Raw genomic sequence first — 23,684 nt, forward strand, 5'->3', positions numbered from 1 at the left:
AATAATCCGAGAAGATTATTAGTAAAATCCATTGTTTTGTTGAAATCTGTATATCAGGAACGTTGTAATTCGGTGCAGTTGTTTTTCTTATTTTGTTTCAAAATCACTCAGTAGTGGTTCTTATAAATGATTTATTTTTTGCAGCTGTTTCTGCGTGAAAGTGGCTTGATGACGACTATAATGCTGCGTAATTCATTGATTAGTACTAAACTCGAGTAGTCTGGTCCCTTTAACCAACCAACTAAACTCGAGAGGAACACACCCAACAACAGAAGTACCCTTGTTCGGACCGCTATAACTGGAAAGCGAGCTGAACAATTCGTGGCAAAATTTGGAAATTTGATCACCTTGCCTTTTGACATTGGACTAGTCTGGAACGGATATACGGAAACTGGTGTATCAGGTGCAAATAATGTTGCCTTTGTGAAGTGTGGGTGCTGTTACATTTCGCTGTGCTGTAAACACTCCATTGATACTGCAGATTTGCACTTCGACAACGAATAAGGGAAGATTGTGCGGCTAATTCAAAACTTCTGTTTTTGGAAATATGAATGTGTAAGTACCGCAAATAGGCCAACCGCCTCCCCGCAGTGATAAAACCGGTTCCCGTCAGATAACCGAAGTTATGCGCTGTCGGGCTGGGCTAGCACTTGGACTGGATGACCATCCGGTATGCCTAGCGCTGTTAGCAAGCGGGATGCACTCAGCCTATGTGAGGCAAACAGAGGAGCAACTTGACTGGGAAGTAGCGGCGGCGGTCTCGTAAACTGACATGCGGCCTGTAGAGCGGTGTGCTGACCACAAGTCCCTCCAAATTCGCATCCAGCAACCCCTTTGGGGTTAGGACGACACGGCGGCCGGTTGGTGGCCTTGGGCCTTCGTGGCCTGTTCGGGCGGAGTTTAGTTTTAAATACTGCAAGTGTTAAGGTATATTGTATCGAACAAATACATACCTCTTTGCCAAATAATATCTCCTTCAGAACTTTTACGGATCTGCCGATCTTAATTGTCAGATTTTTTTTTCTCTCTCTCCAGCGATTTGTGCTTCTGTAGTTAAATGAATTGCCTCGAGAAAATGATCTATTGACACGCAGTTAACACGGGTTTAGAAAACATCGTCCTTAAGAAACACAACCGCTCTTTATTCACACGAAATAATGAGTGCTGTCTACCTGATTCCATATTTCTGGATTTAAAAAAGTTTTGACAGCGTTCTTCACAAGGGGCTTCTTATCAAATTGCGCGCCAATGAAATATCGTCTCAACTAACCGACTGGATTCGTATTCCCTGTCAGAAAGTTGACACTTCGTAGTAATTGACGGAAAGTCATCGAGTAAAACGGAAGTAATATCAAGCGTACCCCAAGAGTGTGTTAGAGACGCTCTGCTGTTCCTGATCTACATGAACGATTTAGGAGACATCTGAGCAACACTGTTAGGTTGTTTGCAGGTGGTTCTGTCATTTATCGTTTAGTAAAGTCATCAGATGCTAAAACAACTGAATAACGATTTAGACAATATATCCGTATTGTGCGAAAAGCGTCAATTAACTCTAAATGACGAAAAGTGTGAGTTCATCCACACAAAAGAAATCCGTTAAATTTCGGTTACATGGTAAATCCAACAGATCTAAACCCTACCAATTCAGCTAAAATCCAAGAGCTTACAGTTACGAACAACTTAAACTGGAAAGTTCGCATAGATAATATTGTGGGGAAAGACAGCGATTTATTGGCAGAACACGTAGAAATTGCGACAGGTGTACTAAAGAGCCCGCTTTCACTACGCATGCCTGTCCTCTTCTGGAGTATTACTGTGGTGTGTGCATTCCGTATCAGATAGGAAGACAGAGGGCATCGGAAAACCTCAAAGAAGGGCAATTCGTTTTGTATCATCATGAAAGAGAGGACAGGGAGCGCAGTCCAGATTGATGTTCAGAAGAGGACGCAACGGAGAGCTTCCAGTTGAAACATGACATAAGAAATATACATTAAAGAAGAAGAAGAGGAAGAAGGGGGAAGAGTTTTACGGATATGATACGCGAGTGGGGGTTGCAGTCATTAAAGCAAAGATTTTTTTTCGTTGCGCCAGGAAACCAGGTCTTGGACGGAGAGATTTAACTGTCAGTTTTTCATGCGCGCTTTCCGAGAGAGGAACGGTAGAGTTATACACTACCTTCCATTAAAATTGCTGCACCACGAAGATGACGTAGTACAGACGCGAAATTTAACCAACAGGAAGAAGATGCTGTGATAAGCAAATGATCAGCTTTTCAGAGCATTCCCACAAGGTTGGCGCCGGTGGCGACATCTAAAACGTGTTGGCATGAGGAAAGTTTCCAGCCGATTTCTCATACAAAAACAGCAGTTGACCGGCGTTGCCTGGTGAAACGTTGCTGTAATGCCTCGTGCAAGGAGGAGAAATGCGTACCATCACGTTTCCGACTTTGATGAAGGGTGGATTGTAGTCTATCGCGATTGCGGTTTATCGTATCGCGACATTGCTGCTCGCGTTGGTTGAGATCCAATGACTGTTAGCAGAATATGGAATCGTTGGGTACAGGAGGATAATACGGAACGCCGTGCTGGATCCCAACGGCCTCGTATCACTAGCACTCTAGATGACACGCATCTTATCCGCATAGCTGTAACGGATCGTGCAGCCACGTCTCGATCCCTGAGTCAACAGATGGGGACGTTTGCAAGGCAACAACCATCTGCACGAACAGTTCGACGACGTTTGCAGCAACATCGACTATCAGCTCGGAGACCATGGCTGCGGTATCCCTTGACGGTGCATCACAGACAGGAGCGCCTGCGACGGTGTACTCAACGACGAACCTGGCTGCACGAATGGCAAAACGTCATTTTTTCGGATGAATCCAGGTTCTGTTTACAGCATCATGATGGTAGCATCTGTGTTTGGCGACATCGCGGTGAACACACATTGGAAGCGTGTATTCGTCATCGCGATATTGGCGTATCATCCGGCGTGATTGTATGGGGTGCCATTGGTTACACGTCTCTGTCACCTCTTGTTCGCATGAACGGCACTTTTAACAGTGGACGTTACATTTCAAATGTGTTACGACCCGTGGCTCTACCCTCAATTCGATCCCTGCTAAACCCTACATTTCAGCAGGATAATGCACGACCGCATGTTGCAGGTCCTGTACGGGCCTTTCTGGATACAAAAAATGTTCGGCTGCTGCCCTGGCCAGCACATTCTCTAGATCTCTCACCAATTGAAAACGTCTGGTCGATGGTGGCCGAGCAACTGACTCGTCACATTACGCCAGTCACTACTCTTGATGAACTGTGGTATCATGTTGAAGCTGCATGGACAGCTGCACCTGTACACGCCATCCAAGCTCTGTTTGACTCAATGCCCAGGTGTATCAAGGTCGTTATTACGGCCAGATGTGGTTGTTCTAGGTTCTCAGTTCTCAGGATTTATGCACCCAAATTGCGTGAAAATGTAATCACATGTCAGTTCTAGTATAATATATTTGCCTAATGAATACCCGTTTATTATCTGCATTTCTTCTTGGTGTAGCAATTTTAATAGCCAGTAGTGTAGCTTGAAGGTGGCTCTATGAACCCTCTGCCGGGTACTTAAGTGTGAATTGCAACGTAATCATGTAGATCTAGATGGATACTTTAGATTCGTGTACCTTCATACGTGGATTGTACACAAATGCAGCACTTTACAGGTAAATGATTGTTTTGCGGTATAACAGACTCATTTCCTTGTTTTAAAAATGTTTATTCGATTTTGACTGTTGTCCTCGTTTTGTGACGGACATTGCCAGCTTTGAGTCGGGTGGTGTCTTTTCTTACTTATTATTTTACAGGTTCGTACCCGTGCAGCAGAATCCAGGGCCAATGACGGGTGAATTAATGTTGTTTCTCAGAGTTCGTAGGTGACCGTGATGAGACCACGTGCCAGTTGCCAGTGTCCAGAGAAACAGCTGACCGGCGCGTGGCGGTTCCCGCTGTTAGCAGCTGCAGCTACTCAGATCAGAGCGACGGCGAAGCGAAAGTGTTCTCGGGCCGGTAGGTTGCGTCACACGAAGCCATTCTGTTCTTATTCAACCCGGCGCCCGCCTTCCTGCAGGGTTATGGGTTCGTCACGAACCAACTTTCAAGGCGTTAGCCTGCCATATGCTGGTGTCAAAAACCAGCCAATTTTACGTACAAGTAATAAATACCCACGAAAATGGTAGCAACGTGTACCTTTTTCTTCAATTTTGGCATTATATTCTTATATATTACAGGTTTACTGTAACTTTCACCATATATATTACTCATTGCATTGTGCAACGTCATTTTCCATAGGAAGCCATTACAAGAAACTTTTTTTGTGTTTGTCCAATAGCTGTTTTTAGAAAATTCTAGCTTGTCGCGCCTTACAATGATCAGTCCGTAATAGGTAGAAGAACTTCGATACCGTCTGAAGCAGGCATCTAGTAATCAAACTATTAATCAAAACAGGTGCTTACGGAATATCAGTAGGCGAATATGCTTGGTTCAAGGACTTCCCAACATACAACTTACAATCACGAGGCTGTTCTTAGCTGAGAGACATTGTTCAAAGCGAAATTGCATCCATTGTGTTTCCATTTCTCGTTTCGTGAGTATGGGACTGATGTCTTTTGAAATAATTGTATTATTGCTCGTGATAACATAGCAGAGTTGTTAATATTGCCCAAGATACTTACGACTTTCTAAGTGCTACGTATCTAGTGACCCTAACGCGGTGAACCTTATGAATGGACAGAAGTACAGAATAGATTATATACACAAGCATTCTTCGTTAATCAGTCTGCGTAATAGTGAAAACTGTATCGAAATCAGTTCAGTAGTTCCTGAGATTAACCTTCACAAGGCGAAGGTAATATAACAACTGCTTCATTAGTAGTTTTCAATAACTTAATGTTCTGATTAGTGACAAAACATGCAGCAGTTACTGAAGTTACTTTGCGCACACACGCACACACGCACACACACACACACACACACACACACATATATATATATATATATATATATATATATATATATATATATATATATATATATATATATATATACCGATGCCCGAGGGAGGAATCGAACCTCCGACGGGCGGAGCCGCGCGAATTGTGCAAGGCACCTGAAAGTTAATTTGCAATATGGCCAATGAAGCAATATGCAAAAGACGCAATATGGCCCTGTATCTACCGAGTATCGTGTAGGGCCCTCGCGAACACGGAGAAGTGCCGCAACACGACATGGCATGGACTCTAATGATGTCTGAAGTAGTGCTGGAGGCAATCGACTCCATGAATCCTACAGGGATTTCCATAAACGTACGAGGGGATGGAGATCTCTTCTGAGCAGCACATTGCGAGACATCCCAGATGTACGTAGTAATGAATCTCAGAGACACTGCACATCGAGCATACAAGATACACCCTACACCTGAAACACCTGAAAATCTTACTGTATACAAGCAGAAACGAAACAGTCAGTCAAGCGGTGAGAAACGCCCAAGCTCAGACATGCCCGTACATTAGCTGACAACAGATGTTGACCAGCTATCCTGTGGAAAAATCTCCGTAGCCTCGGTTTCGGCAAAATAAAAGTTGCAGAAAATCCCATGGTCCCAGATGAATAACTAAACCGTTTCTTCACATTACCTACAACCAAAATTGAACCGGAAAAAACAGAGAATCATTGATTACTTCATGGGGATGAAACGACTGTAACAAAGAAAAATTCTATCTAGAGCACGTCACTTGCAGTACTGTCAAGAAAGCCATAATGTGGATTAGATCAGCATCTACTGGACATGATGGCATCACTATCCAGATGGTAAAACTTATTATTGACCAACTACTGCCCTGTATAACAGACATTTTCAATGATTCATTAATCACAAGTGTTTTCCCTGAGGCCTGGAAACGGGGCCAAATTAAGCCACTGCCTAAAAAGGACATCGCCACTGCACCCTCTGACTACCGCCTCATCTGCCTTCTTCCTGCACTATCAAAGGCCTTAGAATATATAGTTCATGACCAGCTCACCAACTACCTAACTACTAACAACCTACTAGACGAATACCAATCAGGTTTCCGTAATCATCGAAGCACAACATCCGCACTGATAAAGGTGACAGATGACCTGAAACTTGCCATGGACAGACAAGAAGCGACTATCATTTGATTCTTAGATTTCAGCAAAGAATTTGATACTGTCGACTTCGACATCTTACTAACCAAACTTAGCGGTCTAAATTTCTCACAAAGTGCAGTCCAATGGTTTCGCTCATACGTGACGTCTCGTCTGCAACGCGTCCTGTCTGGGAATATAAAATCACAATGTTGGCAGGTAGTGTCAGGCGTTCCCCAAGGCTCAGTATTAGGTCCTATACTCTTCTCCCTGTATGTCAGTGATGTGTCATCGGTTCTGACCTCTTGCAAATATCAGATGTATGCTGATGACCTTCAGTTGTATCTAAGTGCGAAACCAAGCAATCTCAAGAAAGCTATTGAAAATTGCAATACTGACCTCGATGCACTGTCAAAATGGGAACAGGGCATAAGTCTAAAACTAAACCCATCTAAAACCCAAGCGGTACTTGTTGGTCACTCTAAGCTCATTAGCCCAAAACATCGGGAATCCGTACCACCTCTTATCCTAAATGGAACAAATATTAACTTCTCTCCATCAGCAAAGAGTTTGGGAGTAATAATAAATGAAAATCTAAATTGGACAGAGCACGTAACTGCAGTGTGCCAAAAAGCATCAGCATCCCTTCATGTCCTACAAAAATATAAAAAACTCTTCCCTTTCGATCTCAAAAAGAAATTAGTACAAACGCTTATACTCCCAATCATTGATTACAGCGATATTATGCTACAAGGCCTCTCTCAGGAAAACTCGCGGCGTCTAGAACTGGTCATGAATGCCTGCGTCCGGTATATCTGTGACGTTCGACTTTTTGATCACATTTCACCAGCATATACAAAATTGTCCTGGCTGCGCGCAGACAAACGCAGAGATTTCCATCCACTCTCTACTGCCTTATAAATGTACACTGTCCCTCATACCCCTCCTCGTCCCTAACGCTCATGTCGGAACTTGACAGAAACACACGTTCTCATTATAATAAAATCCTCTCCGTTCCACTGCATCGCTCAGTCACCTTCTCCAAGTCCTTTACAGTAGCGGGAACCCGACTCTGCAATAACCTCCCTCGTTATGTTAGAGAACTTAAAAACATGTCAGGCTTCAAAAAACAGTTAATGACGTATCTACGTAAGCAACAGTAATGCCTTCCTTTGTACATGAATGCACTTCACCTCATTACTTCTCTCTTTCCCCCTCCTCAAATCTCCTTTCGCCAAAACTCGCTATACTAGTAAACATCTACTTTACATACTAAGATATTAATGTATATCTGCACAAATCTTCATTACTACTGCCAATTTTTCTTATGTTTGTCATTATTATTTGTTTTTTTTCACTGTTATTATTATTGCTTTTATCATAATCTGTAGGTATAGCACCTGTTGTAAAAATACTGCCAGCATTTACTTTATTAGGTCTTAGTCAGGTTTATCATTATTATTTGATTTTTTTACTGTTATTATTATTGCTTTTATCATAATCTGTATGTATAGTACCTGTTGTAAAAATACTGTCGCATTTACTTTATTAGGCCTTAGTCACTACTCTTTATTCATATTGTCACTAGAGTAATCTAATTTTCTCATTTAAACTATTGTCATGATGTAACTCTGATGTGTGAAATGCTGCATGTGTGGAACACTGGTCCGATGTAAGAGAGGGCTTGATGGCCCTAATCTGATCAGGTTAAATAAATAAATAAAAATAATGATCATGTCTGGGAAGCTGGGTGGCCAGCGGAAGTGTTTAAACTCATAAGAGTGTTCCTAAAGCCACTCTGTAGTAATTCTAGTCATGTGTGGTGTCGCATTGTGCTGCTGGAATTGCCCAAGTCCGTCAGAATGCACAATGGACATGAATGGATGTAGGTGATCAGACGGGATGGTTAAGTACGTGTCACCTGTCAGAGTTGTATCTAGACATATCAGGGGTCCCATACCACTCCAACTGCAGACGCCCCACACCAGTACAGAGCCTCCATCAGCTTGAAGAGTCCCCTACTGACACGCAGGGTCCATGGGTTCATGAGGTTGTCTCCATACCAATACACGTCCATTTGCTCGATACAGTTTGAAACTAGACTTGTCCGAGCAGGCAACATGTTTCCAGTCGTCAACAGTGCATTGTCGGTGTTGTCGGGCCGAGGCGAGGCGTAAAGCTTTGTGTCGTGCAGTCATCGAGGGTACACGAGTTGGCCTTTGTTTCCGAAAGCCCGTACCGATGATGTTTCGTTGAACGGTTCGCACGCTGACTCTTGTTGATGACCCAGCATTGAAAACTGCAGCAATTTGCGGAATGGTTGCACTTTGTCACGTTGAACGATTTTCTTCAGTCGTCATTGCTCCCGTTCTTGCAGGATCTTCTTCCGGCCTCAGCGATGTCGGAAATTTGATGTTTTACCAGATTCCTGATATTCACGGTACACTAGTGAAATGGTCGTGTGGCAAAATTTCCACTTCATCACTGTCTCATGGATGTTGCATCCCATCGCTCGTGCGCCAATTATAACTCCACGTTCAAACTCACTTAAATCTTGATAATCTGCCGTTGTAGTAGCAGTAACCGATCTAAGAACTGCGCCAGACACTTGTTGTCTTATATAGCCGCTGCCGACCACAGCGTCGCATTCTGCCTGTTCACATATGTCTGCATCTGAATACGCACGCCTATACCAGTTTCTTGGGGACTTCAATGTATAATATAAAAATGTAGAACGCCAGCTTGGATGTAATAGAGGGCGTGACAGCTCTAATCTCCCCAGGTTAAATCTCTAAAATAATCAAGCAACAATAAAATAAATGTCCCTACCATATTTTGTGTGGTATCGTGCAGATATCGCAATGCCACATCTTAAGTGTGCAACACATACCGATGCCATGTAAGCTAGCGAGATCACGTTGCAGTCGGCATCGACGTATGGGATCTGCCCCCTCAGCACAGCGACACCCTCGCACCGGAGGGCAGTATAGAGCTGAACACGGAAGCTTCATCTATAGGAGTCAGCATCATAGTGGAGGACCAACGAGTTGTTAAAGGTTCTGATGAACTTGTAATTTAATAAAGTCGAACGTTGTACCCTAAGAGTAGAGTTTGTCAATTAGTGCAACAGATAGTGCTTTGCTAGTCAGTGATAGTTGTAAATTATCCAGTACGCCTGTGGCAAAGAAGTGTGTCAAATTTAAGTATTTTATTCATTAATGCAATAAAGTAAACTAATATTTCATGAGTTACAGTTCGTACATGCACCTCACCAAGCAATCAAAGAACCCACCTTATGAGCAGACGAAAGTAGTTTCGTCGTGCGCCGCGGCTAACATCATTGTAATTGCAAAATCTTGCGTCCCTTCTAATCTACATAACTAAAGCTTAAATAACTGCATGATTATTTAAGTTTTCTCTTTGATCGGCGAAAGCAATTGCAGCGTAGTCAGGTTGATTTAATAGTCAGTTTAATTCAATAAAAATTATCCTCTGCCGAAACAAAGGAGAATACTGTCTGCCATACTAGTCGTGTGTAGGTAGATTTGCGCTCCCTGCGCAGTCTGGCAACTGTTGTTACAGATGGTTACAGATTTCACTTGGTGCGCTGTGCTTCTGTAATACACTCCTGGAAATAAGAACACATTGACACCGGTGTGTCAGACCCACCATACTTGCTCCGGACACTGCGAGAGGGCTGTACAAACAATGATCACACGCACGGCACAGCGGATACACCAGGAACCGCGGTGTTGGCCGTCGAATGGCTCTAGCTGCGCAGCATTTGGGCACCGCCGCCGTCAGTGTCAGCTAGTTTGCCGTGGCATACGGAGCTCCATCGCAGTCTTTAACACTGGTAGCATGCCGCGACAGCGTGGGCGTGACCCGTATGTGCAGTTGACGGACTTTGAGCGAGGGCGTATAGTGGGCATGCGGGAGGCCAGGTGGACGTACCGCCGAATTGCTCAACACGTGGGGCGTGAGGTCTCCACAATACATCGATGTTGTCGCCAGTGGTCGGCGGAAGGTGCACGTGTCCGTCGACCTGGGACCGGACCGCAGCGACGCACGGATGCACGCCAAGACTGTAAGATACTACGCAGTGCCGTAGGGGACCGCACCGCCACTTCCCAGCAAATTAGGGACACTGTTGCTCCTGGGGTATCGGCGAGGACTATTCGCAACCGTCTCCATGAAGCTGGGCTACGGTCCCGCACACCGTTAGGCCGTCTTCCGCTCACGCCCCAACATCGTGCAGCCCGCCTCCAGTGTTGTCGCGACAGGCGTGATGGAGGGACGAATGGAGACGTGTCGTCTTCAGCGATGAGAGTCGCATATGCCTTGGTGCCAATGATGGTCGTATGCGTGGTTGGCGCCGTGCAGGTGAGCGCCACAATCAGGACTGCATACGACCGAGGCACACAGGGCCAACACCCGGCATCATGGTGTGGGGAGCGATCTCCTACACTGGCCGTACACCTCTGGTGATCGTCGAGGGGACACTGAATAGTGCACGGTACATCCAAACCGTCATCGAACCCATCGTTCTACCATTCCTAGACGGGCAAGGGAACTTGCTGTTCCAACAGGACAGTGCACGTCCGCATGTATCCCGTGCCACCCAACGTGCTCTAGAAGGTGTAAGTCAACTACCCTGGCCAGCAAGATCTCCGGATCTGTCCCCCATTGAGCATGTTTGGGACTGGATGAAGCGTCGTCTCACGCGGTCTGCACGTCCAGCACGAACGCTGGTCCAACTGAGGCGCCAGGTGGAAATGGCATGGCAAGCCGTTCCACAGGACTACATCCAGCATCTCTACGATCGTCTCCATGGGAGAATAGCAGCCTGCATTGCTGCGAAAGGTGGATATACACTGTACTAGTGCCGACATTGTGCATGCTCTGTTGCCTGTGTCTATGTGCCTGTGGTTCTGTCAGTGTGATCATGTGATGTATCTGACCCCAGGAATGTGTCAATAAAGTTTCCCCTTCCTGTGACAATGAATTCACGGTGTTCTTATTTCAATTTCCAGGAGTGTATTATACCTACGAAACATTAATAAGAGTACAGTTGTAAAGAAAATGAGAAAACAACAAAACAGGCCTTTTGTGAGCATAACCGTGCCAGGTGCGCAGTGGTTAGCACATTGGACTCGCTTTCTGGAGGACGACCGTTCAAAGCCACCTCCGCCCATCCAGATTTAGGTTCTTCGTGATTTCCCTAAAGTGCTGAAGGCGAATGTAGGGATACTTCCTTTGAAAGGACAGGGCCTATTTCCTTTCCCATCCGTAATAAGAGGCGTGTTTCTTTTTTTTTTTTTAATTAAGTACGGGTTTGAAATGAAAAAAAAAGACGTGCTAAAATATCTAAATAATTTTATTTTTACACCTAAGTCTGTACCTTAATCTACGCACTGACGCCATTACAGTCTGATTCTTCGTTGTTTACGTTGTGTACTGAGTGTTTAAGGTGCCTCCAAAAATCGTGAGTCCCGCCCGACGGTGAAGTAAGATTTCTTAGTACTCAAGGCCTAAAAGCGATCGATATTCATCGTGAGATCTGTGCAATTTACGGAGAAAACATTATGAGTGATGGAATGGTAAGAAAATAAGTGAGAGCATTTAAAGATGGCGGCACAAATGTGCATGATGAACAACGAAATGGGCTTCCTTCGGTCGTTAATAAAAGTGGTGCAGGAAGTGGACAATAAGGGGAGAGAAAACAGACGCTTTACGATTTCCTCCTTGCGGGATGACTTTCCTAATGCTTCTCGTAGTGTTTTGTATGGCATTGTGACCGAGCACTTGAATTACCGAAAATTGTGCGCACGTTGGGTACGGAAAATATTTACGGATGTGCACAAAACCAAACGTTTAGACAGTGCATTGACTTTCCTTGAGCGGTACCACAACGACGGTGATGATTTCTTAAGCCAAATTGTTACGGACGATGAAACATGGGTGTCCTACGTCACACCAGAATCAAATCAACAGTACATGGAAGTTGAGTAAGGGCATCGTTTTGCTGCAAGGCAATGCCCGTTTGCATGTGGCGAATCAGACCAAAGAGATCATCCTCCGTACAGCCCTGATCTTGCACCCAGTGACTACCATCTGTTCCTGCACTTGAAAAAACACCTCGGCGGTCAGCGTCTTCAAGACGATGACGAAGTCAAAACAGTGGTGATGCAGTGGTTAACAAGTCAGGCGGCAGATTTCTATGAGGAGGGTATTCAAAAACTGGTACAACATTATGACAAGTGCCTCAATATTGACGGAAATTGTGTAGAAAAGTAGCTTAAGGTACAGGCTTTCATGGAAAAATAAAATTATCGAGATATCTTAGCACGTCTTTTTTTTAATTTCGTACTTACTTAAAAAAAAAAAAAAACACGCATCGTACAATCCGAGCTTGTGCTCCGTCTCTAATGACCTCGATGTCGACGGGACGTTAAACCCTATCATCTTTCTTTCCTTTCTTTGCGAGGGTGGTATGTTAATATCTAACAATGATTTATACTACTGAATTATATTTTGGTTCCTTCTTGAATAGACGTAAAGTGTATACAAGATCCCGACATTTGCGAATATTGACCGCGTAGAAGGAAGAAATCTCAATAGAACCCTTCACTTAATAACGACGGCACTTGTGTTCAAGAAGCTGAAGAGAACGTGCTCGTTGTTTATGTAGACATCGATTACTTTTTGTGGGTAATGTGGAACAATGCTCCACGTTCTTAGATGTGCACTATTGCCGTATTGTGCGTTTATTGCTCTTGCAGAATTCTTGCGGGCGGAACAGGCAGAATTATCTGGCGGTGAGATACGAAATGTCACTGTGATATTAGGAGTGGCGTGCAGTTGCTGTCGGATGCCGGGGCAAGGCCAGTTTATCTCGGGCGGCGGTGCCCTGCGAGATAAGCTCCGGCTTGCAACACGCGAGCAGGGCGCTGCCCGCAAGGACCGCGGGGAATGGCGTGCCGGCCAGGTGGAGAAATCCACCGGCAGCGTTCTTAGGTGGCGGCAGGAAGCCCTCAACAGGGCCAGCGTGAAAGGCCGCGGCAGCAGCTGGGGTTGGCTTGCTTTCTAAGGAGAAGTGGCCTCCCGAACACAGCTTCGCAGAGTGCAGTAAGAGGGAGGGCCGTCTTTCGACTGCTTGGTAGTGGGGGAACCGAAGTGCACGGACGGTCAGAGTATCGACTGACGACAGTGTTTGCACCAGTACAGGAGAATGGCGGACTGTATTTCATCTTGCGTACCGCACAAATAAATGGAATGCGTATTATTGAAATTCTCTAGAGTTAGCAGCCAAGTAACAGAGTTGTAATGAACAATTGTTCCAACGATGTCCCTTCTCGTCATCTTCGGACAAATTTTAATTTCACTTTAGTTTTCGTTAACTCAGCAATCGAAGGATCACGATTTTGACAGTTATTCTCTCTATCTTTATTTTCATCCAGTTGTTTTCCATCTAAGGATTTCTCGGTTTTTCGTGTTTTCCGGTTTCTAGTCATGTACCCTGAAGATGCGTTATTTCTGTTTGGAATCTCTCATCCTTCATACGTTCTCATAAAACTGAGCTCTGCAGTTATACTCGTTTAATACAGGTGTATTGAATTTTGGTGTCTGTGGAAAATCACTTTTCTTTACAAATGATCCGAGTAATTTGGAAAGTTATTTCTGTTTATCTGATTTCTGTTCAAGGCTTCTTTTATTGTTCGTGGATGTATTTTATTCGCCCACACATCTAAAGTTATTCACCCTTAATTGGGTTGTCTTGTGCTTGATATCAAATATCTTTTTTTCCCCCCGAAAATATATTTATAAGCCAGGTCGTTCTGCTACTTCTTTCAACACACTGCTGTTTCAAATTGTTATGACAATATCATCTGTAAAATCTACTGTCTCGACCCTCAGCATTCTTCTTAATTCCAATCCTTAAATGTTTAATGAGGCTCCGAAGTTTTAATTCCGTGCACCATTCTTTTATTATTTTTTTCCAGTACGCTGATGAACAGAAGTGATGTTGCCCCATCTCCCCGTGATCTGAAAGGACTTGAAAAAAAATATCCTTGACATTTTATTTTAGCCTTCGTTTTAGCCAGGATTGCTCCTATAGTTGTTAATAGTTATTAATGTCTGCCAGTATATTATGCAGCACATTACGGTTAATGTAGTAATATCACTTTTAAAATCTACAAAGGTAGATACATAGTGTCTTCCTCCCCGCATATAATGTCTTATTAATGTTTGTTTTTATTTTTTGTATCATTCATTCATTCCTCTTCCGTAATGAGCTTCCATTGGAAGTAGTTGAAGGACGGTGAAAGTACCAGTAGGTGACAACGTGTTGGTCGTGCACGCCTCGTCAAAAAACTTTGAGATCAGAGGTTTGACCGCTCTGCAACGCAGAATAGTCGGCTATCTCTACAGACCTGATAACAGATTACAGTTCACACTCATGCACAATTATATTTCGAATGACAGATGACCCCTACGTGTTCCCACGTCGACTCCACCACATCGTTAATAACAACGGCATTGGGCACGGGATCATGGAGGTTGAACCGTGGATCAGGGGTAACGTATCGCCTCATCGGATGACCAAGTTTCTTTTACATCGATCGGCGGTCGCGTCCGTATACGCCGTCACAGAGACGAACTGCTGCTCGGAACACTCACTCTTGATGGCAGTGTTATGTTTTGGGGAACTTTCAGTTCACCTGGACTTCCATTTGATAAGTGGTAGTAACCGAAAGTACCACAACAGCTGTGACTACGTGAACATTATTTTGGACCACCTGCATCCTTTCACGATTGATATCTTATTCGATATTTAATGCATTTTTCAGCAGGATAATTGCGATAGTCATGCTACAGTGGTTTGAGGAGCGTGGTACTCATGTTGATGCCTTGTGCACCAAGTAGGCCTGATATGATCCAGATGGAAGACATCTGGGACACCGTCGGACGCCAGCTCCCCGCCCACAAACTGCCGCTCTGTAATTTGTGGAAACTGCGTGACATGTGCGTCGTAGACATCTTGCCACATGCCTCTAGAAAGTGTGCCGGAAAGGAAGCGGGGTCAAGAGCAGGCGAGAAGCTCCTTACAGCATGCCGGCAGTCCGTTTAGTATTGTACAAAAGGTGCCGCCTGCTCTTCCCAAACGAGGAATACCTTGTTTCTGTCGTATTGTGGAAGTGTAAATCATTCCGCGAATTTCATACCTGCATTTGCCCTCTGTGTACACCTCTGTTTTACATTCCTTTCTCTTCTGTTTTCTCATTGTGTACGTATACATTCAACTCACAATGTGACTGAGAAGGTGAAACGCAACAACGAAGTCGTACTGAGGATTTAACAGCAAACCTTTAACGAGTTTCGCGAAACGTAAGGGAAGTCGCTCAGGAGTATGCATCGTCTAAGAGCACACACTTTTCTCTGTGTTTGCCTCACTTGGCGGGAAACGCATTGGTTAGCCATTGTAGCAGTGCGTAATGACATAAAGAACAGAAGCCTGCGGTTGTTCCACTATTCTCTGTTGCTGTTCAGGTAATAAAACATTTTTTTTAGGACTCAAAGTAACATACACATCTAGTAATTTAAGTGATTTTAAAGAGTCGCCGCGCTTTAATTTCTTAAATTAGCTATTTAACTACATAGTATTTCTCTCTTATCGACGCGATAACACCTGTTAATCTGTCTTGTGTTGTATTCTGTGATATATTAGTGAACGTTTCGGCAAGAGTACATACAAATGGGCCGGTTTATGTTTAAGTGCCTACTACCAGATAGCAACAGTAGACAATAGAACAAAAGCAGTGGAATTAATGTGAATGTGCCCGTATAATCGTAATATTTATTCGGCGGAGGAATTTCTTCCTCGTGCAATCGCAAGAGAAGAAGCTGCAATTCAGATCGTCGAGGATAGTAACACTACTGGAGACAATGGTCCGGCGAAGGAAACCCAGCGAGGAATTTGTACAGTAGCGTTTGAATTCATTGTTGCACGCAAGAGAACGCACAAATCCATTTCTGAGACCGGGAGCTGCTCCTAACCACCTGCGAAGAATGAATGGAACAGAAACAAAAGTAGGATTAGAGTAAAAGAAAACAATCACTTAGAACGGAAAAAATTCTCGTTCAGCAAAAATTGAATTGCTCATAGCTCCTCACTGAAAACAAATTCTACCAATAATATCATTTACCAAAGGTGCAGTGTGATGAAGATGTTGATGACGATGATGGCTTGATACAATCTGATCAATGTAAAGAAGGGTGACATGACGCGTGTACGGTTCATGAGGGTTTAAGACTTTACCACAGACCGCAAGTGAAGAATTTCACGTACGAACTCTTGCCCGACTGAATGCTTAGTTTTATCTGCCTATGCGGGTAAGTGTTCGTGGTTAACCTCTTTTGTATTTTCGCCGGCCGATATGGCCGTGCGGTCTCGGCGCTTCAGTCTGGAACCGCGTGACCGCTCCGGTCGCAGGTTCGAATCCTGCTTCGGGCATGGATGTGTGTGATGTCCTTAGGTTAGTTAGGTTTAAGTAGTTCTAAGTTCTAAGGGACTGAAGACCACAGATGGTAAGTCCCATAGTGCTCAGAGCCATTTGAACCATTTTGTATTTTCGCTCTTGTTGCATTGACTTAGGAGTATAGAAACACTTTTTTTACATCGATTAATATATGGGAGATTAAAGGACAGATCGGCGTAGCAATAGTTATATTGTAATAAAAAAGTAAGTAGTTGTTCACCTTTTTAACTTCCTACTCTTATCCGGATCTCCCTTACTACTGCTCTATTGCCGTGAATTTGTCAAAATAATTGGTGGTTTGCGTTGTTAGATCCAATATGTTTTCTCTTATTTTATTTTTATTCAACCATCAGCGATATTTTTCAAGAAAAGTAATTTTGTTACATTCTTCTTCTGTTGCTAGATAAAAGACCTAGTCTTTATTGGTGTATGACCTCCTGCGGCCTCTTCTGTACAGCGATTTACGTAGTATATAAATATACAGAGATATATATTCTAAAATGACAAGGGAGGAAACGAAAAAAGAGTATAAATATGTGACTGTTCCATTCGAGCTCATCTACATCCAATAACAACATGGAAAGCAGACAGGGAGGAGTGTATTTGCTCTTCGCTATATACACACACAACGCTTGTCAAGTCCATATATACATGTAATGGCAATATGATCTTTCCAAATACTCCATGGATCGACGTAGTATTTCTGAATACGGAAAATGATATTCTACGTGGCTTCATTGTCAACTTGCATCTGGAAATGTGAAAATGGCTGTTTGGTTTGCACATCTGTCATATCAAATATTCGCTGTTTACTCGTGTTGCACAAATTGAGCCACAATTGCTCCTCAGTTATTGCAGTAGAACTCTTTGACAGCAAGGTTTTGGAAATAAATTTGCTGAAGTGCTAATTTGCGGTACCACGTTGTAAAACCGCGTATTTGTACATATTCAAATTAATGAATATCAAACGTTTCGGGTGCGGAGAGATGACGGAAATAATCGGTTAGTTTCGGAGGAACATTTTTTTTTTTCATACTTTTAATGATTCTTCTCAAAGTGCTAGGGGACAAAGCTGCAGTAGGATAGCAACTAATCTTTCAGGTTTCTTATAAAGCCCGAGTGCATATATCTTTCCATTACTCTCGAAGGCTTCAGGAAACTCAACCGGAAAAACTGGAGCCCGCTCCTGTGTATGAAAATTGTCTGACTCACAGACCCACTAAGTCTAAATGTTAAAATATAGCAGCGCAGTTTGTGCAATAATGCAGATTTATTGTTTACAATCTTTAATTCAAGCTGCCACCGTACATACTATCCCGACGTCGCTTCTACGCCAGGAATAAAATCTGTACCGAGCGAGGGGGCGCAGTGGTTAGCACACTGAACACTCATTCGGGAGGACGACGGTTCAAACCTGCGCCCGGCCATCCAGATTTTTTTTTTTTTTTCGTGATTTCCCTAAATCGTTTAGGCAAATGCCGGGATGGTTGCTTTGAAAGGGCACGGCCCATTTCCTTCCCTGATCCGAGCTTGTGCTCCATCTCTAATGACCTCGTTGCCGACGGGACGTTAACACCAATCTCTTCCTCCAATAAAATCAGTCTCGGAATTTTTTAGGCGTACGGTGTACACTCGTATGTGAAACTATGGCGAGACACCGGTAGCAGGTGTAGTAACAGTTTGTGTTAGATGTTCCGTCGGTGCAAACTACTCTTCGTATCTGTAGAATAGTGTCAGCAAATAAAAGTAAAAACGATAACGTGACAAACAGAATATCTGAGTAACATAAAGCTTAAAGCCTGAACCATTACGTGAAACTCATCTCTAATAATAATTTCATGGAAATTTTTGTAGTAGTAATTGAAGTGCGCGAGACGGCTGATACTGTATTCACCTGAATTGTGAATGCTTACACTACATTCGTGAAGAAAAAATGGAGAAGAAGGAACCATATATGCACTGTGTACTGCGTTTACAGATTCTTGGGGAATAGGGGATGCAGGAGAACATTTCCAAGTTTTGACAGGTCCCTGCTGCGCTCTTTATTGGATAAGACGAAAAAAGAATTCATCTTCTCTAAGTTTCGTTTTCTGTTAAGGAATTTTCGTCGAACGTGGGGGTGATCGTCTCCAAGGACTGCTATGCATAATTTGACAAATCTTCAAAAGGGAGACGAAATGGGAATCTCTCAGATCAATGAATAGTTACGGGTGGAAACTGTTTTCGTATACAGCGTGTCCGTGAATGAAGTTCCAGTTTCAAAAGAAAGAGAACCACTGCTCAGAGTGACGTCAAATTTCAACGCATTCTATTGACACAGGGGGACACAGCATGGAACAAAAAACAGTATAACGAAAATTATACCAATAGATGGCTCTGTAACGTATACGTAGGGTTGGCTACAAATGAAACATGAATCTTAATATGACGGCTATGCTTTGTGTTGCACATTACACCATCCGTACTGGTCAATGCGCATGACTGCACAAGTTCGGCAGTCTACAGTTGTGGCACTGTTGCTTACAAGGGAACCTCCCCATCGCACCCCCCTCAGATTTAGTTATAAGTTGGCACAATGGATAGGCCTAGAAAAACGGAACCTAGATCAATCGAGGAAACAGGAAGGAGTTGTGTGGGACTATGAAAAAAAAGAAGCTAAATATACAAACTGAGTAGTCCATGCGCAATATGGGCAATATCACGGAGAGTGTGAGCTCAGGAGCGCCGTGGTCCCGTGGTTAGCGTGAGCAGCTGCGGAACGAGGGGTCCTTGGTTCAAGTCTTCCGTCGAATGAAAATTTTAATTTTTTTATTTTCAGACGATTATCAAAGTTCAGGCACTCACACATAGTCAACTTCGCTCTCCAAAATTCCAGGACAAGTTCAAATTTACTTGGACATATGCAGGATTTAACGGTCTACACACGGAAAAATTTGAAAACGTTAAAAACATGTTTTGACAGAGCACAGGGAAAACTGTGCGACTGTGAAACTGTTGCATTCATTTGTTGCAGTTTATGTGATAAACTCTTATGATGTTTTCATCACTTTTTTCGGAGTGATTATCACATCCACAAGAAAACCTAAATCGGGCAAGGTAGAAGAATCTTTTCACCCATTTGGCAAATGTACAAGTTAGGTGGGTCGACAACATATTCCTGTCGTGTGACGCACATGCCGTCACCAGTGTCGTATTGAATATATCAGACGTGTTTTCCTGTGGAGGGATCGGTTGACCTATGACCTTGCGATCAAATGTTTTCGATTCCCATTGGAGAGGCACATCCTTTCGTCTACTAATCGCACGGTTTTGCGGTTCGGTCGCAAAGCACAGACACTTAACTTATTACAGTGAACAGAGACGTCAATGAACGAACGGACAGATCATAACTTTGCTGCGAAAATAAAGAAAGTAAACTTTTCAGTCAAGGGAAAACTTGAACCGAGGACCTTTCGTTCCGCAGCTGCTCACGCTAACCACGGGACTACGGCGCTCCTGAGCTCACAGTCTCTTTGATGTTGCCTATCTTCCGCATGGACTACTCAGTTTTGTGTATTTTGATTATTTTTTTCATAGTTCCACACAACTTCTTCCCGTTTTCTCGATTGATCTGTCTTCAGTTTTTCCAGGCCTATCCACTGTGCCAACTTATAACTAAATCTGAGGGGGGTGCGATGGGGAGGTTCCCTTGTTAGGCAAGCCCTCCACCACGGCATAATCTACCACATCAGGCAGCAAAACTCGGTTTTTAATTGTCCTGAGGCCAAAAACTGCATGAAAAACAAAATGACATAGGTTTTTGATTGTCCTATAGACCAAGAACCGCATCTCTAGACTGGCGGAAGAAATGTTCAATATGCTGTCCACCGTTTTCTGTCACAAGCTGGAATGAGTGTCCTGGGGGTCACGCTCAGAGAACACGTTGCGAATGCTTGCCTTCCATTCAGCTATGTTCATAATTTGAGCACTAAACACATCATCATCCAGATAATCCCATAGCCAGAAGTCACACGGATTAAGATCAGGTTATCTGGACGGACAGGTTGTAGGGAAACAACGGCAGATAATTCTAGCATTTTCGGAATTTCTCTACTGTAGCCTCTTTACTGGCGGTCCAATGTACAGAGAGAGGAAGGCCATCTTGAAAGAAAAGATTCTACAAACACATCCATGCTGTTGAAGCGTTTGAATGACGTTAGTGCCCAAGTGGCCTTCGCAACGTTGAGCAGTGGCGGTATGGGTAACAGGACCCGCAGGACTCATTTGCTCGAAAATATGGATCTACGATTGCGCAGTTTTGTGTGTTGACATCTCCTTCGAAATGGAAATGGGTTTGGCCTGTCCACAGACTGTTCCATGGCCACACATTGTCCTCTAACACTCGATAAAAAAATTTCGGGCCAACGTTTGTCTTGCTGGCAGACCAGCAGGAAGCAACCCCTGTTTGGCTACCATTGCAGGAAGTTTCGTAGCATTTTATGCACTGTGCTCGCAATCACGTCCTGCGTTCGGGCAACTCCCCGCGCACTGCGTGTTTGCACATCGCCGCTCGACCCTTCCTGCTGTGCTGTGGCCACTTCTTCGACAGACGTCGCATCAACTGCGTTCCTCCCTCTGCAACATCGCACTTTAAAACAGCCCGTCTTTTTGAATTTCTTAATAATTTTCTAAAAGACACTTAGCAGAAATGGGACTAGTGCCTGTCTTCATACCCTTGAGTGCCCGGACTACTGGCGCACAGTAATCGTTCTTGCAAAAGAGCACGCGATCCTTGATGGAGACAGTTATGTTGGGCATCTCGGATGCATAACCGAGGAACAGCCGCATGCCGCTCGTCTGGTAGTGTGCATATTCTGACGCTTACAGCGACCTCTATTTGTCAAATTTGTCATGTTTTTCTCTTTCTTTCGTTTTTTCAGTGGTTCTCTTTCTACATCGTTTTGAAACTTAAACTTCAATTATGGCCATCCTGTATAGGATGTCATAGTTTGATCAGGATAGTCTAATATGTGCCCTATTGACTGGCGGTAGCATGTGCTGGCACGTGTATGGTGAAAATGTCTTGCCCCGATGTAATTGCACATTAACTACATGCCCCTGGCCGTTTTGTTTCATGGCTCAAAATACCATTCAGTGAAATGTAACCAGGAAGTTTAGTCTTGTGATCAATTTCTTACAGGTTTACAGCTAATTCTTATCTCTGACGTTTGTCGGATATGTGCAGATGGTCCGTTGCTGCCGACCTTGCTGTCAGCGCAATGTTAATTCCTGACAGGGAAAGATATATTTGTAGGGCATCACGTAGCATGGAAACTGAGACCTGTTTCATCGAGAAATACGAGAGCGTCAGTCAAATGTCCAATTGTCTTAAATGAATGATTCAGGACAGAGTTCTAGGTCAGTACGAGAATGCTACTGAGAGTTAAGTAGTCCGAGGTAGTAGCTGCTGAATGCATCATTCTTTGATCTGAATACGATGAGAGATTGCAGGTCTCATTCTCGTCGTTTTTTCAGTTAACTGTCATGCTGTAGTGACATTGTCACGACAGGGTCGTTCCTTCCTAAAACAATTTTGCTCTTTCATTAGGAAGGCGTCAACTATCTTTTTCATTCTATTATTAACAATCGAAGGAGTCCGTGAAAGAAAGTGCTAACCCATAAGAGCATCTTTTTGAGTTGCTGCGTGTTACGTGTTTGATTAAATTCTAAGACATAACACAAGACCAATAACAAAAATCAAATAACGTAGCGGACAGGTTTTTCCAGTGGTACATACGGAAATATTTGTTACAAGCATGTGATGTAATCAAAAACACATCATATAGACAGTCAGATTAATCCTTAATACATTGAAGCTTGGTGCTTCCTTCCGCCAACCCCTTCAATTCCTGCAACGAGTTTCTAAGAAGCATACATAACACGCATTTCTTCATATTTCTTGTTGAGCTAGAAAATCTCCACTCTCTCCCAGTATCTTCTTTCAGGATTCATGCAATAGGTATAAGAGCCTCAGTGGTAACATTAACCATTTCCGTTTGAGAAGTTTTTACGTTGATGTCACCTAAAGGTGAGGGTCAGAATTATTAAACGGTAAATAATTACCACCTGGAACATGTCTACATTTGTTTAAAATAAAGGTAAACCTTTATTTATGTTTTCCGCTATGCATGATAACTATCCTAGTAACAATGACAAAGAGCTCATTACTTTATTTACTCATCAGAATTACTCTGATACCTCATGGTGATGGAGTCACTGTATATAATGTTGCTACTCAGCTAGTCTCCATTACATGGGGTGAATTATCGCCATCGTACCTTACAATTCTGGATATTTTTGAAAACAGTTGTATCCTTCAATTAATTTCCATTGTGCAGTTTGTACATAATGCCTGTTCCCGTTCTATAAACGTCCTATTCTCGTGTTCACACTTATCTTCTCAACCGTGTCATCTCCATACACTACTCGCACCATGCCCGCGTACGCCAGCTTATAAAAAGACGGAAAAAGGGGGTATTGGGAGATGTACACCTCGACCACTGGGTGCCATACGTCACCTTTCCAAGTCTGGACGAAGACCCGACGTCTTTTTGGGTACCAGACCCCAACAGGTGTGTCCCTGGCATTAACACATCATAGATGTAGATGTAGAACATCAATGGCGTGTTATCTACCGACACAAACGCGATTGCCGAGCACTTCGATGAGTACTATGCTCGAGCTTCTGCGTCTTAGAACTACACCCCCCCCCCCTTCCCAGCCTTCAAATAGCTGATGGAAAGGCAAGCCCTCTTGTTCACTACACGCCACAGTGAACCCTATAATACCCCACTTACAGAGTGGGAGCTCCTAAGCGCACTTGCACACTGCCCTGACACAGCTCCTACTATCAAGCAACATCTCATCATCTTCAATTGGATCTGGGGCGACGGCGTCTTTCCATCGCAATGGCGGGAGAGTACCATCATTCCACTGCTGAAACCCGGCAAAT

General features: G+C 43.7%; 1 protein-coding gene across 2 annotated transcripts in view; it reads left to right on the top strand.

Moving 5' to 3' along the window:
* LOC126285454 (mitogen-activated protein kinase-binding protein 1) overlaps nucleotides 1-23,684 on the top strand; it is an 855,827-nt gene that overhangs the window by 22,573 nt on the left and 809,570 nt on the right. The gene's annotated exons all lie outside the window — the stretch shown is intronic.

Source organism: Schistocerca gregaria, chromosome 8 (genome assembly GCF_023897955.1).
Source record: "Schistocerca gregaria isolate iqSchGreg1 chromosome 8, iqSchGreg1.2, whole genome shotgun sequence".
In the NCBI taxonomy this organism is placed as follows: Eukaryota; Metazoa; Arthropoda; class Insecta; order Orthoptera; family Acrididae; genus Schistocerca; species Schistocerca gregaria.